This window comes from Pezoporus occidentalis, unplaced genomic scaffold (assembly GCF_034315485.1).
Source record: "Pezoporus occidentalis ecotype Australia unplaced genomic scaffold, CSIRO_AGI_Poc_V1 ctg43, whole genome shotgun sequence".
In the NCBI taxonomy this organism is placed as follows: Eukaryota; Metazoa; Chordata; class Aves; order Psittaciformes; family Psittacidae; genus Pezoporus; species Pezoporus occidentalis.
The window spans coordinates 1,631,017-1,648,767 of NW_026915758.1; the positions used below are offsets into that span (position 1 = coordinate 1,631,017).

The 17,751-nt window shown below is 41.3% G+C and overlaps 1 long non-coding RNA gene across 1 annotated transcript; it reads right to left on the minus strand.

Moving 5' to 3' along the window:
- Positions 1-2,643: 2,643 nt before the first annotated feature.
- Positions 2,644-17,414, minus strand: LOC134171927 (uncharacterized). The gene is made up of 3 exons (XR_009967776.1): positions 17,363-17,414; positions 4,171-4,255; positions 2,644-2,746 (listed from the first exon to the last, which is right to left on the minus strand). It is a non-coding gene; the product is annotated as an uncharacterized LOC134171927 (long non-coding RNA).
- Positions 17,415-17,751: the final 337 nt, after the last annotated feature.

The window sequence follows — 17,751 nt, forward strand, 5'->3', positions numbered from 1 at the left end:
ATAGGAATAGCCCTTATTTCCAGGCTTTAATACTAGAAACCTTCAATCGAATCCATAAATCACTTCCACATGTTTTTGAATAAATCTCTGTTCTGTATTTTACAAATTGCTTTCTCAAGACATAGTTTGAGTAAGGTCAGCAATCCTTCCCTCCTCTTGTTCGACTTTCTCAGAGTGAAATTCACCTCTGGCAGTTGTCAAGAACAAGATCTGTGTCACCGAACTCCTGCCTAAGCCAATTGATTTCTAGTGAGAGCTATATTTAGGCTAATCAGGTCCACTGTGTCTGGATGTGGCAATGAAATAGCTGAAGCATGCTCTATCAGGCCCCATTTGAAAATGCTGGCCCAAGTGTGCCTGTCATTTCTGCTGTATTTCAGACTCTCCATCATTTTGATAATTATACAGCTTGGAAACTTTTTTTCTTTTTATAGTCTTTGAAACTATAATGAAGTCTTCAGTGTTGCCAACCCAAACCATCCAAAAATCTTGAATCGGGCTTGAAATAATCATGAGATTGGCCTGAAAATCATGCAACTGAATGTACTTGGCTTCTCTTTATTTGCCTTCTGGTTTTGAGTGTTTAAGGTGCAATGGGGTCACATTTACAGGGTTTCCTCTGCGTCTGTGTGGGCCAGAAATGCAATCTTTTTATAAGACAACTGAAATTCCTTGGGTATTCACATGACTCCAGGAGCTGGGATTTAATGGGGGGGGGAGGGGGGGGGGGAAGTGAAGGGGGAATCCACTGTGTTTGGGCTTGTGACAGAATTGGAAGCCTTGGCAATACAGCGCGTCTCACATTCAAAGTTTGTTTATAAGGGGAATATAGTTCGATGGAGAGGGAGAACAGAGTTCCCTTCTGTTCTCTTCTGACTTGAGAGAAAATTCCTCCCAAAGGGTGAACTTCACTTTGCAGAGCCAGCACAAGGCCTATTCAGCATCTGAAGTGATGCATAGACCTGGCTGTGGCTCTCTTTATATGAATTTACCTCATGCAACATTAAGAGAAGCTGCAGAAGTTATTGTAGCTGAGATAGTTTAATGTTCTCAAGTAAAAAAGGAAATTCTTTATAAAACTGCCCATTATCATGGATTTGGAAGCAAAGTCCAATGAGGAGGGCTATAGGACTGAAAGCCCTTGTGAAAGAGGATGGAGGAGGCCCTTGAAGCTGAAAGAGAGCTGCATATGAAAGCATATAACCCATTAGGTATAACTGAATGTAGGAATCCAGTCTTAGGACACGTACGTGTTTGTAGAGTAGGAAGATGGCTGGAGATGCCGGTAGGAGCAGCACCTGGGAAAGTAAGCAAGCAAAGATGTAGGTGAGAAAAATATTCTCCCGAGTTCCCCTTTCTTACTGCTGTTATAAGTGGGACATAAAGCTTTGAATGTAGGACCAAGACATTAAAGCTGGGATTCAATTCATTGGTTATAAATATCTGCAACACAAGACATTTAAAGTGGGATTCACCTCATCCACCGTCAACATGTGCACTAGTTCCTTGGTAAGCAATAGAAATTAATAGAGACTTCTGGGGTGCAATTCATCTCATCCTCAGATATCTAAACAGATTAGATAAACTGCATCATAAAAATGCCTTTTTATTTCCACTGCCTATGTAGGAAGATGACTAGTTCTTAGACTATTGCAGAAGTCTAAAGTTAAGCATTTTTCCCATGTTTTGCTTAAGAAAAGTCTTAGGTGACAGCTTTTTGAGTGATTCAGGATATAACTGTACATGTTCTTGGTGCAGCACTGTGTGTTTATGTGCACATGCACGGGGTGTTTGGATAATTTTTGCTTATGTTAATGTCTAAATTGGGAAGTAGCAAGAGTAGTAGGGAGTTTATTGCTGCTCTTGGAGAAGAATGTCATTGGACAAGACTGAACTGCATGAACAGGGAGATATAGATACGGCTTTCAGCCATCTATACTACATGATAAATGTCTATATATTGCAGTGTCCATACTCTGGGATCCTCATGTCCAAACCATGTCTGAATGTCTCAGATCAGTCTGTAATGCTTTAAAATCATTTGACTGGTTTTGCTTTTCTTCTGTGACTAGTGACACCTTTAAGTAATGCACCATTAGTGTCTCTTATCCCAGTTGTGTATGCCTTAAAAATTGGCAGAGTGTTTTCACTCAAAAGGTATCACATTCAATTTAAGTACAGGATTTGGAGCATGCCAAGCCAAGTACTCTTGGCCAGCAATTTGACATCCTGAACAAATAAGGTTTGAACTCCTGCTCTGAAACAGGAAAAGGATCATTTAGTCTGTTTGAATATCATTTAGAGTAGGATAGCTTTATTTTTTTGATGCAGCAGTAGTGTCAACTGTTGATTCTGACAGATTTATTGAACTGACGGTTGTACATTAAACATACAGCTTTAGACATAGCTTAAATATATATTCAATGTTTCTATGAAATCTAATTTATGAAAATACCCTATGATATGTGGATTATAAATGCAACATAAAATCAATTATAGCCAAAGGTTCTCAGGGCAGGCTTTTTCCATCACAGTTATGATAGAGGTTAAGAACGAGGACCAGGGAAATTGCACACAAAGGAAGAGATCCACAGAAAGACGTAGGTACTTATTTGCCAAATTAGGCATAGAAGTAAAACCCCGTATTCTCAGCCACACTTTCCTCCTTCCCTCTGTTTCAGCTGTTGCCCATCTTCTGAGACATGCTCTTTCAGTCAGTAAAATTTTCTGGGTGCTTCAATTTCTGCTGCAGAGAGAGTAAAACATTAACAGTGCCTGCTGCTCTGAATAACCCTGACAAGACCATGTGTATGTGGAACAGTGGGATGGAAGATAGTCAAGTGAGAAGATATCTTCTTGGACCTGAAAGAAGTGTCCATGTGGCAATGCACAGTAATAAGCACTGCCTCTTAAGCAGGGTGATCAACTTTAAGTAGGGCACCCCATCAACTGACCAAACTGTTTCTGATCTGCAAGGTGGCTTAGTTTACAGCTATCTTGGGTAGCTCTGTTAGGAACCGCATCAAGAGGAGGTATGCTCTTAGCACCCAATGTCCATTGGGAGATAAAATGGAGGAATTTGGGGACAAATGCAGGTGACAGCACAAGCTGAGCCAGGCTCCTCTCCTAATGCTCTGAGCCCACCTTCCAGTGCCAGCTATGGACTGACTGCCATATAGTGGTCTTCACATGGTGCTGCACACCTACATGCCCTCCTTACATGGCTGTGTAGTGAAGTGTTACCATTACCAGTGTTGTCCAGCAAGATGGAATGGTGATATAGGTATTTAGATAGATAGGAGCCAAATTTTTGCTCATACACATGCACACAAGACTGTGTCCCATCCTCTTACTCCTACTCTTAATTTATACTTCCAAGTGATTTACAGAAATCCTGGTGTGGCATGGTAACATTTTCGATACCTCATTTGCCAGACTTAAACCACTTTTCATTTGTGGTCTTGCTATGCCACTGTTGAGAAGAAAAAAAAAGTGTTTTCTGTCTCATGGCTGCTGCAGCGCAACCTTTACAAGGAGCTTTAGCTCTTATCTGCTTGTCATTGCTTTAAAAAAGTACTCAATACCACAACTTTTTACATAGCAGTTGTAAAAATAGTAATAGTAATAAGAAGAACACTAATAACACCCCCATCTGTTTGAGTTCTGAGGCTCCTTGGTTCATGTGCTTCCCTTATTGAGGCTCAGACTGCTGTGAGAGAACCTTTAACCTGTGTCTAACTATGCACCTGTTGAGGTGAATAGAAGCTGAGGCAAGTCGGTGTGGGCAGCTTCAAAAAAACCTCACCCAGGAAACACTAATTTGTTTTAAAAAAGGGCTACAGCCTCTGTTGCTTTGCAATTTAGACGAAGAATCTGATTTTTTGTATATTTTTGTTAATTAAGCTTATGTGTCTGATACTTGATTTAATTGAAGCTATGATCATGCAATAGAAATTGACAGTACACTCATAGACAAAGTGCTCAGTTTATAGAGAATCTACAGAAATTTTCCTTAATTTGCTTTCAGCCTGAAAGAACCTAACAACAAAATATTAAGCAGAAATCACTAGACATTTACTGTCAAATATAAGCTGAAATACCACACTTAGCACAAACACAGTGTAACCCATGTTATATTAAGCATAATAAATACTAAGCCTCAAAATTTACCCTTTTGGCATTGAACTTACAATGTCCTTGTCCTGTAGCTACATGGATTCACTTGCATTATGACAAAATACATGCAAGATAGTCCCTGTGAAATAAAAATGTCATTTATGGCTTCTTACTTGTAATCATGTGCAAAAATATAATAAAATCACACACGTACAAAAGGAACAAATACATTAATGTTATTGTTGTGCTATTAGCAATTGTTAATTTGACAAATGAGTGTTTCAGGAGCTAGCTCTGGCTTTTGCTCTGATGGATCTGCTGTACCATATGCTATTATTCAGGCTAGCAATGGTGATGCAGAGCTCATTTTCTGTCTACTGATCAGTGTAACTTTCTGAGCTTGTTCTCTGCTACTGATAAAGATCTATCCTTTTTTTTTTTCCTGGGCTTTCTAGCAATTAAAAGTGATCTCAGATATTGCCACTCTGCACTGCTGTTTGATGTTTATTTGCTCTATCACCAGCACAACAAAGGAAAGGCAGCTTTAATTTGCTGTATTTTGTGTAATGCAAACGTGAGTTACTGTATATCCCTTAACAGCCCATCATTAATTTCCCTTGCATGCCGTTTCCAGGTTTTGTATATTGCTGGCTGTTGTTATAGTATGTAAAGCATCAGCTGCTGTTTCACAGCTTGGATTTTAAGGGGTCCACAAGGAGAGATCAAAAGCTGAAATTCTAATATTGCCTCTAATGGAAGAACTATTACCCAAACAAGCAGGATGTAGATTTCTTTCCTAGCAGAATGCTGCTATGGCATTCTCGCACTAATAGCCCTGCATCATTCAGGACTCTGGCAATACATGGTTTCCAGTTCTGAGAAACATGTATTTATTTTACACTTATCCTTTTGCCTAAGGAAAAAAAAACAAATAGTCTAACTAATTTAGAAGTGAATTTATTTGTATAAATTCTTACAATGGACTCATCAGCTTAGTATATGGGCATTGTCAGTAAAAAAAAAATGTTACTGACATCGAACATTTGTGATAAACAGAGATTAAGCTTAAAGACAGAACAGTATGACTGTGTGAGAATCCGACTTGTGCAGAAAGCTAAAATCTGGTAATTAGTAAAATTATAGATCTGGACCAGTTTCTATACTAATTCTAACGTTCTTCCTAAACTGCAAGGCATCTTTAGCAGTTGTCTTGGAGGCAATGTGACTCTCTTATTTGACTGACCGATTCAAACCCTGCTCTTTTCTGCAAATGTAAAAAGTATTACATAGTTCAAGCGAACTGAGAGAAACTAGCATATCATGGAGAGTCCAACCTTTTATTCTTTAAAAGACTGCTTTGCAAAGAAAGCTACCATGGCAAAGAGAGGTGTTAGACAGAAGGAAATTTTCTTTCTAAACATGGAAGATTCCTCATCCCTCAAAATAAGGAGAGAATGTATTGTTATGGTTTGATCAAAACAAAATCCGATTTATTTTCTTTCATGGTTGAAGATACAGACTCTAGTTCTTGGAGGAATGCTTGAGATTTTTTAATTCAGTCATCGTCACTGTTCACATTCTGAACTAAAGATAAACATAGATACTGATATCATGAGAACCTCAAATAAAAGTTTATTCCATGATTAGGCATTCGGTGCCTTTTAGGAAAAGATCACATACAGCTTCATGTATTGGGTTAAGATTGCTATTCCACATACCTATTTCTGAAAAAAAATCAGTTGAGAATATTTGCAGAGCTCATCCTTTAGAAGGAGAGACCCCGTCCCAAACCGTGGCTGTTCAGGTCTCTGGGTGCAGGGAGTGCCAGAGCCTGATGCTGCCGGGGGAGGGAGGACAGCATTCCACCTGCGTGAGGTGTGAGCAGGTAGAAGATCTGCTTAGCCTGGTGGCAAGACTTAAGGAGGAGGTCGAGACGCTGAGGACCATCAGGGAGTGTGAAAGGGAGATCGACTGGTGGAGTAACTCCCTGGAGTGCCGGTCGGAACGGTTCCAGGGAGATACCCCCCAAAAGGGGAAGGACCCCCTGCCCTCTCAGGCAGAGGGGGATGGCCCGAGACAGCCCCTGCTCTGTAGCTGTAGCGCAGAGGTAGGGGACCAAAAAGACGACGAGGGTTGGAAGCGAGTTCCGGTTCGACGTCGGGGGAAACCCTCCCCCTTCCTGCCCTGCTTCCCCAGGTGTCCGTCCGTAATAGGTTCGAGGCCCTGGATCTTGAAGGAGAGGTAAGTGAGAATGTGGGGCAAGGCCAGCCCACAAGGCCACATAGGAAAAGGGGGTCGACTTTGCACCTCAGGACTGCCTCTGTTAAGAAAGAAAGAAGGGTCATTGTAGTAGGGGATTCCCTTCTGAGAGGAACAGAGGGCCCGATATGCAGAGTTGACCCTCATCACAGGGAAGTGTGTAGTCTGCCTGGAGCCCGGATCAGGGATATCACCAGGGCGCTCCCCAGCTTGGTGCACCCGACAGACTACTACCCGCTGCTGGTCTTCCAGACAGGTGGGGGGAAGCTGCTTCCCGCAGTCTGAGGGGGATGAAGAAAGACTACAGGGCCTTGGGGAGGATGGTGAAAGAGTCTGGGGCTCAAGTGATCTTCTCCGCACTCCTTCCATCTTCCACTGATGATGTGGGAAGGAATGGGAAGATTCAGTTCATGAACAATTGGCTACGAGACTGGTGCTACAGGCAGGGCTTTGGATTCTTTGATAATGGCTGGTTTTATAGGGCACCAGTCTGGACAATGTCAAGTGAGAAAGGTTTGTCTCACAGAGGCAAAAGGATACTGGGGCACGAATTAGCAGGGCTCATTTGGAGAGCTTTAAACTAGATTCGAAGGGGGATGGGGTTGTTGCTGGGCTTGCCCCAGTGGGGCAGCGCTCCAGAATTAATGAAGACTGGGAGGCCTCCTATAATCCTAGGGTGAAATCGGTGTGCTCAGCTCGCTCCCTGAAATGTCTGTACACCAATGCGCGCAGCATGGGAAATAAACAGGAGGAGTTGGAAACCTGTGTTAAGTCAGGAGACTATGATCTGGTGGCAATTACAGAGACGTGGTGGGACAGCTCACATGACTGGAATATAGTCATGGAGGGCTATGTCCTTTTTAGGAAAGACAGGCCAGCCAGGAAGGGTGGTGGGGTTGCTCTTTATGTGCGGGAGGAACTACAATGCACCGAGTTCTGTCTGGGGACAGATGATGAGCGAGTTGAGAGTCTGTGGGTGAGAATTAAGGGGCAGGCTGGCAGGGGCGATACTGTTGTAGGTGTCTGTTACAGACCCCCAGATCAGGGTGAGGAAGTTGACGAGGCCTTCTACAGGCAGCTGAGAGAGGCCTCACAGTCACAGGCCGTGGTCGTCATGGGGGATTTTAACTTCCCTGATGTTTGCTGGAAGGACCACTCGGCAACCCAGCCGCAGTCCAGGAGGTTCCTCCAGTGTGTGGATGATAACTTCCTCCTGCAAATGGTGGATGAGCCGACCAGGAGAGGAGCGCTGCTGGATCTCATCCTCACTAACAAGGAGGATCTGGTTGAAGCAGTAAGGGTTGAGGGCTGCCTTGGTTGCAGCGACCACGAGATGGTGAAGTTCAGGATCTTGTGTGGTAGGACTAGTAGAATACCAAGTAGAATTGCAACCCTGGACTTTAGCAGGGCAAACTTTGGCCTTTTCAAGCAATTGCTACGGGAAATCCCATGGGCAAGGCTGCTTGAAGGAAAAGGGGCCCAAGATAGTTGGTTGACATTCAAGGACTGCTTTTTCCGTGCTCAAGATCGGAGCATCCCGACACGTAGGAAGTCAAGGAAGAGGGCCAAGAGACCTGTGTGGCTAAATAGGGAATTGCTGGGTATGCTCAAGTGGAAGAGGAGAGTTTACAGGTCATGGAAGGAGGGGCTGGCCACTTGGGAGGAATATAAGGCTGCTGCTAGGGGATGTAGGAAGGCAGCTAGGAGGACTAAGGCTTCCTTAGAATTAAACCTGGCAAGAAGGGTCAAGGACAGCAAAAAGAGCTTTTTCAAGTACATGGCAGACAAAACTAACACCAGAGGCAATGTAGGCCCACTGATGAACGGGATGGGTGCCCTGGTGACAGAAGATGCAGAGATGGCAGAGTTACTGAATGCCTTCTTTGTCTCTGTCTACTCTGCTGCAGGCAGTCCTGAAGAGCCCTATACCCCTGAGACCTTAGATGAAGTCAGGTCGACGGAGCGACTTGCCTTAGTCGATGAGGAATGGGTTAGAGATCAGTTGAGCAATCTGGACGTCCATAAATCCATGGGTCCAGATGGGATGCACCCGCGGGTGCTGAGGGAACTGGCGGAAGTCATTGCTAGACCACTCGCCATCATCTTTACCAAGTCCTGGGAAACGGGAGAGGTGCCTGAGGACTGGAGGAAGGCAAATGTCACTCCGGTCTTCAAAAAGGGCAAGAAGGAGGACCCGGGTAACTATAGACCGGTCAGCCTCACCTCCATCCCTGGGAAAGTGATGGAACACCTTGTCCTTGGTGCCATCTTAAAGCATATCAAGGATAAGAGGGTTATGAGGGGCAGTCAACATGGCTTCACCAGGGGGAAATCATGTTTGACCAATCTCTTAGCCTTTTATGAGGAAATAACACGGTGGATGGATGATGGCAGAGCGGTGGATGTGGTCTACCTTGACTTCAGCAAAGCCTTTGACACAGTCTCCCACAGCATCCTCACAGCTAAATTGAGGAAGTGTGGACTGGATGACCAGGTAGTGAGGTGGACTGCGAACTGGCTGAAGGAGAGAAGCCAGAGAGTTGTAGTCTATGGGGCTGAGTCTAGTTGGAGGCCTGTAACTAGTGGAGTGCCTCAAGGGTCAGTACTGGGACCAGTATTATTTAATATATTCATCAATGATTTAGAAGAGGGAATTGAGTGTACTATCAGCAAGTTTGCTGATGACACTAAGCTGGGAGGAGTGGCTGACACGCCAGAAGGCTGTGCTGCCATCCAGCGAGACCTGGACAAGCTGGAGAGTTGGGCAGGGAATAACGGGATGAAATATAACAAGGGAAAGTGTAGAGTCCTGCATCTGGGCAGGAACAACCCCAGGTTCCAGTATAGGTTAGGGAACGACCTGCTAGAGAGCAGTGTAGGGGAGAGGGACCTGGGGGTCCTAGTGGACGACAGGATGACCATGAGCCAACACTGTGCCCTTGTGGCTAAGAAGGCCAATGGCATCCTGGGGTGTATTAGAAGGGCGGTGGTTAGTAGGTCGAGAGAGGTCCTCCTTCCCCTCTACTCTGCCCTGGTGAGACCCCATCTGGAATATTGTGTCCAGTTCTGGGCCCCTCAGTTCAAGAAGGACAGGGAGCTGCTGGAGAGAGTCCAGCGCAGGGCAACCAAGATGATTAAGGGAGTGGAGCATCTCCCTTATGAGGAAAGACTGAGGGAGCTGGGTCTTTATAGTTTAGAGAAGAGGAGACTGAGGGGTGACCTTATAAGTGTCTATAAATACATAAAGGGGGAGTGTCACGAGGATGGAGCCAGGCTCTACTCAGTGGCAAACAATGATAGGACAAGGGGTAATGGGTACAAACTGGAACACAAGAGGTTCCACTTAAACTTGAGAAGGAACTTCTTCTCAGTGAGGGTGACGGAACACTGGAACAGGCTGCCCAGGGAGGTTGTGGAGTCTCCTTCCCTGGAGACATTCAAAGCCCGCCTGGACACATTCCTGTGTAACGTTATCTAGGTGTTCCTGCTCTTGCAGGGGGATTGGACTAGATGATCTTTTGAGGTCCCTTCCAATCTCCAGCATACTGTGATACTGTGATACTGTGAAAGTTGTTTAACACACAGAAACAGTCATGAAGAACTGGTTATCAACAAGGTGGGTTAGCATCTTCTGAAACTCATGTTTCAGAAGACAGATAACAAGCCATTCACAAAGCGGAAGGAAAGAAATCAAACCAAGACCCTAGAAGGAAGGAAATTACTAGGGGAATATCATAGGTGCAGGAAAGTTAAAAACGACATTCTGTACAACTACTTACTGTATAAATATTGTTCTTCTGTGTTAAATTATTGCCTCCTCTGCTATCACAGCTTGAAGCTGTTTTAAATCTTCTTACCTTGTTGAACCCAGTCTCAAAGTCTCTGTCTATTCTGAACAGTGCAATGGACTGTGATAGGCTTTTAACTTAATCACAATAAAGCCCAGAGAAATTAAGGATCTCGACATTAGAGCAAAGATAGAGCATTCTTTAGCACATTGGGCATATATAGATAGCTGGTTTTCCTTGTCTGTAACACAGAATTTCCTTAACATTTTTCTATAGATGCCGTACTTGTAAAAGGATCAGTTTTCTCTCAGAACCTTTTTCCTTTGCTAAAAATGACTCATTTTCAAAAAATCCAAATAAAAAAAAAATCCAAGTTGCAAATTTCATGCAAAACTCTGGGTCTTTTTAGGTTTTAAACTTGATGGACAGGGGAATGTATCTGATGGGATAGAAATCTGGGTCACAGCATGAAATTCCTGTTTTTGTATTCATAAAAACCAAACTCCATCTATCAAAGGAAGGAGGTGTGAAGTAGTAAAAAAGAAAAAGAGAAAAGCAGTCTAAAATATTCCCAGCTCAAGAACATGATGAGATCTTTAAAAACATTATATGATTTCCTCTGATCATTATTGAAACAAAGATTTTCACTGCTGTGCTAATAACTGCTCTAAACTTATCTTCTGAAGATGAATTAGTGAAACAGTTCCAGTTTTACAGTATTTTTTTTCTATCAAAAAATGGTCTTAGGTCCTGTACTCTTGAGAAGTATTGGGGTGGGTACTTATCTATATAGCAAAGCAGGACACAGACACTGAATGCATCCTTCTCTACCCATATGTGATCAAGAGCAGTAGGGATAATGGTATGTAAACAAACCTTTTTTGGTACCATACTGTTACCTCGATAATTTTAAACCTTTGAGGTCTCATCTAAATATAATGCCTAAAGAAAGAAACTATTAGGTACACACCTCTTTTAAAAAAAACTGTAACTTTTATGTCTTCCACATGGCGGACCAAATTTTGGACCAATTACAGTGCAACCTGAATCTCCAGAGTAGATTGCTTGAATTATTTTAGTTTACAGGCTAATGATGATTACCAGGTTATAGCTCAAGATCTCACACTATGGGATAAACCTTTGGTTTTTAAGTGAGTCTACAAGTTACAGACGGAGCTAAAAATGTCAGTTTGACATCCTCAATCTGAGGATGATGAGGAAATGAGAAACAGTTCTTAAAGAAAACATACTTCAAGCATGGCATTTGTAATGGTAAAAATTGTGACTCAGGCAGCAGCAGGGAGAATGTTTGTTCTTGTGCATTTCTGTTGCAGAAAGACAAGGAAATACAATGTGGTTTGAAGAAGAATTTGCCACTAATTACATGAATTACTATTCTGATGCCTTGGGATTTTTCTGTTATAAAATTACTTAATAATAACCTAAAAATAACCTAACAATTAGTGAAAAAGTAGTTTTAAGTTGCTTGCAAGAGAAGTAGAAACAAGGAAAAATAGTTGCCACTGAACCTTATTGTTTCTCAGTTCTTTTTGAAAAGGTTGCTAATCTCACTAACGCTTGTTGACAAGGAGTTCCACTGGCCACTACTGTATCTGCTTCCAAGAGATGAATAACATCAGAGAAAGTACATGACTACCTCAGTCTCTTAATAATATTTCTGGTGCTGTTTGCTTGCTACTAAATATGTTCCTTGTGCATTCATTTGCTATAGCAGGACATAAGGTTATCAGCCATCACGGTACAAATTGAATGGGATTCCACGGACCAAGAGAAGTATAGATTCTGTATGCTTGGTCCCAGTAAAGATTCACAGTGCTCAGCTCATTTAGCACCTTGAAACTCTATTTACTGTCCTTTTTCAAATCTACTTTCCCCAAAACCTGAAAATTACTGTGGTTAATGTCAGAAAGGAAGTATTTTTGCTGTGTAGTGGCCATAGATATTTATATTTGAAGAAGAGAGATGGGTCAGCTTCCTCCACATTCTTCCAAAGATACGCATTTCCTCAAAAGGGGATTAACACCATGCCTTAATATCATTAAAGAGATACAGTATTCCCAGATATTTATGAAAGAATTGTATCTTCATAAACCTCTTGGGCACACTTCTCCCTTTGGATGGAGGCTGTGCCCTAATGGCATAACTGTGCCCTTGTTGTTTTCATGTCATAAACTCCCTCAATAATGAAATATCAGTGGAATTCTAGCTGAATGTGCTAACCCCTGAGAGACACAACTCCTCTACCATAATACAGTCAGACAGAGAAAAAAAAGATCAATTTATGAAAGCCATGTTTACCCAGTGGCAGAATAGTTAGATGTTGATATCAGTTCACAAAAGTGGTGTATGGTGATCTGCAAATTAATTATATACTTGTAGATAGAATGTCAGCATTTCCTGGGATTTTCATGAATGCAGATTTAGGCTTCAAAACATCACTTACACTCATGCTAAACTTGAAGTACTTCCTCTAGTCCCAAGTAGAAAGTCAGGACCTAAATAATATTGTGTATTTCATTTGGAACTAATAAAATATAAGTACAAAAAGGGAACATTTGAGTCAGTTTATTATACAGTATTTGACCCTATCTGCCCTACTAAAACTTCACATTGTTTCTCCAGTGGTGCCGTATGGGAACACAAGATTGCAATTGTGCCCCAAGAGCACAACAGCAGTCCTCATAATAGTTTCTTCAGTCTTTTTTTTTACATTGCTTTCCAAAATGATGCTGCCATATGTGCTGTTATATTTAAGCAGCAGATGCTGTGAACTCACAAAGTTGAAGAATGCTGAAGTATGATACCATTTGAAAACAGGTTTTCTAGGGAAAGCTGACTTCTTGCAAGGCTTTGAATTTATTTCAGGCATTTCATTACTAATTACAAAAGGCCATATAGAATGCATTTATACCACTTATTGGTTCTGTCTTGGGGCACCTAATATATGGGCTATCTAGCTTTTACACTATATTGCTCTTCCCACAGCTACAAAGCTGCAATAATCTCTATTTGCAGCAGTGCTAATGCTTTCCTTTTGAAAAGGAGCTGGGAATGGGTCTTCATTTCCACTTCTTTACTTAACCAGAGTTCGAGCTAAGATCATGTTACAGGTTAGGTTTAGCTAACAAGAGCTAAGGATGTTATTACACTGTAAACAGACTCCTAGTATTGGGTAAAGATGGGTATTATGAATATAACATTAGGAAAGTCAAATTACTTTCATTTTAATTGATAACTGTCTTTCTAATCATTTTCATGTTTGAAGATATAGCAAGCAAATTCACAGCCTACTCTAAAAGTACAATGAGATTGGCTGACCTGATGGACTTACAGTAAGTCAAATCAGTGCCTGCAGCATACGCAGGCTAGGAGTTGGGAGAGGATACAGTAGAGATATGGAGGAAAAGGTGCTCAGAGGAACATTTCTAATGCAGAAATGTTGTTTTTTGGCTGTTTTAGGAAAATAGCAGGATCTGGGGACTAAAGTAAATAGAAGCATTCTTTTAGTACTGATGACTTGAGTCATTTTAGTTTTATGTGTAACTTCACTGGGTTTATGAGACCAAAATGCCACACTCTGTAAGGCAGCTGTTTTCCACATACAGCCAGTTCTGAACAAGTGCACATAGTGCAAGTTGCCACCATCTCTTGTCTTAGTCTACAGCAATTCTTGCACCTAGAGAACAAAAACTGGTTTGGAAGGGAATGAATTACCCATTAACAAGAAATGTCTGGGGGTCAGAGGGTCCTACACCACTTTTCTGTCCTTTCACACATAGGTAATATACATAGTGGTTTGGGTCTTCTTTCACCTGTGGCACTGATTTATACTCCCATCAAACGTAACAGTGGAAGTACAGGTTTAACTCTCATAATCAACTTACAAAAGTTTATTTTCTTCATATATGTATTTGGTATAAATGACAAAGTTTTGGCAGAGAGGAGGGCTGCAGGGGTGGTCTCTGGGTGAAGAAACCAGGGTCTGCCTTATGTCATATACAACCAGTATTTCCAAAACAGACCTAATGCAGGACACAGCTGAGCCCATCAGCTGAGTTGGTGGTGCCTTTGTGAAAAGAAAATACTAGAGGCAGAGGAGGAGGAACAAAATAAGGAGAAATGATAGAGGGAAAACCAAAGTCAGAGGAGGGGGCTCTCCATGGCAGAGCAAGTACATAGCTGAAGGGACAGTGGCCTGAGGAAAGACCACAGTGGAGAATAGGAAAAGAGTGATAACCAAAAGAAAGAAACTGCTGTGCACTGACCTCCACCTCTGGTGCTGCTTGTTGGCTCACCAAGGGGACTGAATGTAGCGTGTCAATAATGAGAGAGGAGTCTGAAGTGAATGAATGAAGTGGAAACAAGGAAGAAGGGAGGAGTCTAATGTGAGATTGAGTCTGGGAAAATGGAAGATTTATTTTTTTTTCCCTAAGTGTTTTAATACTTGTCATATGTTTGTTTGCAAACACTCTTATCAGTAATTAAATAATTATGCAAAATGGCAATAAATTAAATAACTTGAGTTTATTTTGCCCAGGAGAGTACTTGGCAAATGCTTTGCCTTGCCTTTACCTTGACCTATGAAATCTCTCACTCTCATTCTTCTATTTTCTCCCCAGGTCAGCTGGGGTTGGAGAAAGAAAGAAATGAGTGAGCACCTGGGTGGGTGCTTGGGTGCTAGCTGGAGCAAACTGACCACAGGAATGAATTTTATTATAATCTTTACCTCTCCTTCCTTCCCTCCCTTCTATTTTTTCTTTTTTAGCTCTCAAATATATACATTAAGTATACACTAAGGCAAGTTGTTCTTGAAATTAATTCTTGCTTCTATCAGTTCCACAGTAAAAGAAATATGAAACTAACCCTAGCTAGATGCTTCCAACAGTAAGATTTTGGCATCCAGACCACATAATGCAATGGGATAGTCTAACCAGACTGCCAGCACTGGAATGAAAAATGTAACTCTTCATTCCAAAGAGACGTTAGATCAGCATACTCTGTATGGTTGCCACATGGAAGTCATGTAAATGGGTTGTTTGTTCTGCCTTTTCATCTATTACTTCCTTTCTGATTGTGTTTCCCTCTTCCTCATTCATGTGCCATTTTGGGGGTGACATGTTCATTGTTATTAAATGTCCATTGACTCATCCTTCTTTTGTTGCTGGTCTTTTCAGCTCTTCTATAGCATTGCAGATCCAGCACCACTGGAAGAAGTACTGATTCTAGTAACTTGACTGTGTTTAATGAAACTTCTTCACTGACATGTCTACTAACAGGAATTGGATCCTAAATCCCCCTCATGGGTGTTGTGTGCTGCCCCTTCCTGCTTGAAGAAGGATGAAATACAAATGGTGATGAACCCCTTCTCCTCTTGGAAGGGATCATGCAGCATGGCTGGGGTGCACTGGTAGGATGTTGTGTTAAAGACACAATTTCCAGCTAAGGTGCTTAAGGTTCACAATATCATAAAGGAGAGCGACTGTTGCAATGGGGAAAGGATCCCAGACTGCTCTCTGGGGCTGCAGACTCCTCTGTGTGAAAAAAATACTCGTTAACTCTATTCAGGTCAACAAGTTTTGTGTCTCAGCTGTAACCTTGTGGTACATCTGATAAGCACAGAAAGAAAATGGTCTGACAGAAGAAATTCTTAAGTCCCATTCTTTTGAGAGCTATGACAGACCTGCAGTGAAACTAGAAGAAAGATGCAGATGAAAACCAAGAGAAAGGAGGACAAAGTGTTAAATATGCTGACTGGGCTGCTGGATTGAGCTGTCTGCAGAAGGATGGAGCTATAAAATCAAGGTTTAGATTTTTATAAGTTGAAGGGAGGATGGCTTCCATTTGCAGTTCAGCTTTTGGTCCCTCTAGTAAAAATAATCAGGCTTACAATGAAGTTAGTGAAGTTTACTTAACACTGTCATTAAAGTTTCCAAAGAATCACTCACCCAAACTCCCATCACTTATGTAAAAGATAGATTATATGAGGAAGTTATACGAATCTAGGGTTTTTCAGTATTCATGGTTTCTGAACTGAGTATCTGAAGCAGCTGAAACATTTGCATGGTTTTGCTTTTTCTTCCAAACCTAGCAAGGGTGCTGTTCTAGTAAATGACAAAATCCAGACAGAGTGGGAGCAGCAGGATCCCAAATTAAGCAACTATATGTTGATAAATGCTTCCAGTAGCAGATTTAACTACAGATGGAATCGTTTGACCATTCGACATGCCACAGTCCACTTGTTAGGGGCTTCTGACCACCTCTCTGCAACATTAACTTCATAAAAACTTCCATCAAAGAGCCCCCACCAGAGTCATAGTGCCTTTTTTAGAGCATTTTCAAACAGCAGAAATAAACATTAAAAGATTCTGCTCTTCCTTCCTTGACATATTTCTGACAGTAAATTAGAATCAGATGGAAGGTATCATTATTTCCACAAATGTTATCATGTAAATTAATTCCTGTACAATAATATTTTCAAAAAATAAAACTTCTCAAATATATGTATGCATTTGGCCAGTAAATTCAAAGACGTAAAGAAGTTCTGTTTAAAGCTGATATTGTATTCCTGTCCTTGGGCAAAGGATGTTCTTTACTAACCAGTGCTTTTAACAATCAGTTTTCAATATCCTGGACACCTGATATTTTTGTTTTTAATTTACATTTTCTCCTTTCCAGGTTGTTTGTTTGTTTTGATTTTTTTTTAAAGTACTGCACTTCAAAATGACAAAATAATTGCATACCTCGCATTAGGAAAATAAATCTGCAAGAAATTAAGACTACTTTGATTACAGGAATCTCTTAGAACTGGAGATGATGTAATTTTAAAACAACAGTTTTTGAAAAGCAGAATTTCAGACATAAATAGGTGGTTCCCTGCCTCCACATTGGTGAACACCAAGCAAAAGATTGTCAGTGCTCTCCAGAGAATCTGTTCATTAAAAAGGTGATTTACCAGCATATTGATTTTGTGGGGTGGAAGTTTAACAGATATGTGAGATTGAATAGATGTGGCTGAATGTAAGTAGAGACATAAGATAAGATGTATACATTTATGGAGGTTGATATTCATTTATTAGCATTCACTAACTGATTCCACAATATAATTTAGCAAGGTTTATGACAAAATCAGTTTTCTTACCTACATACATGATATATTGCTAAATAAGACAGCATTATACCTTTATCCTTTAATGTCTGTGTTCTCCACAGAGACATTAGAAACATCCACTGATGGAGTTAGAAACATCCACTGCTCCTCTTCTCTGTGCTTTTTCACAATTTGACTCCAAATGCCCCTGAGAAAGTGTGGGATGATGACACGGACAATGGCTGCATTTCCGTTTGAATTATTCAGCCTTGCTTTACTGGGAACAATAATGACTTTTTAGAGTGGTGAAAATCAAAAATATTTCAGCTCTTCTCTTTATACTGCTTTGGAAATTTACTCAGGATCTAACAACACTGAAGTTGCATCTAAATTCTAGTTGGGAGATTACTTTGTAATTATAGTGATCTGGAGCTACAACCAAGTGTATAGCTATGTATATAGCTATTATTATTATTTGTA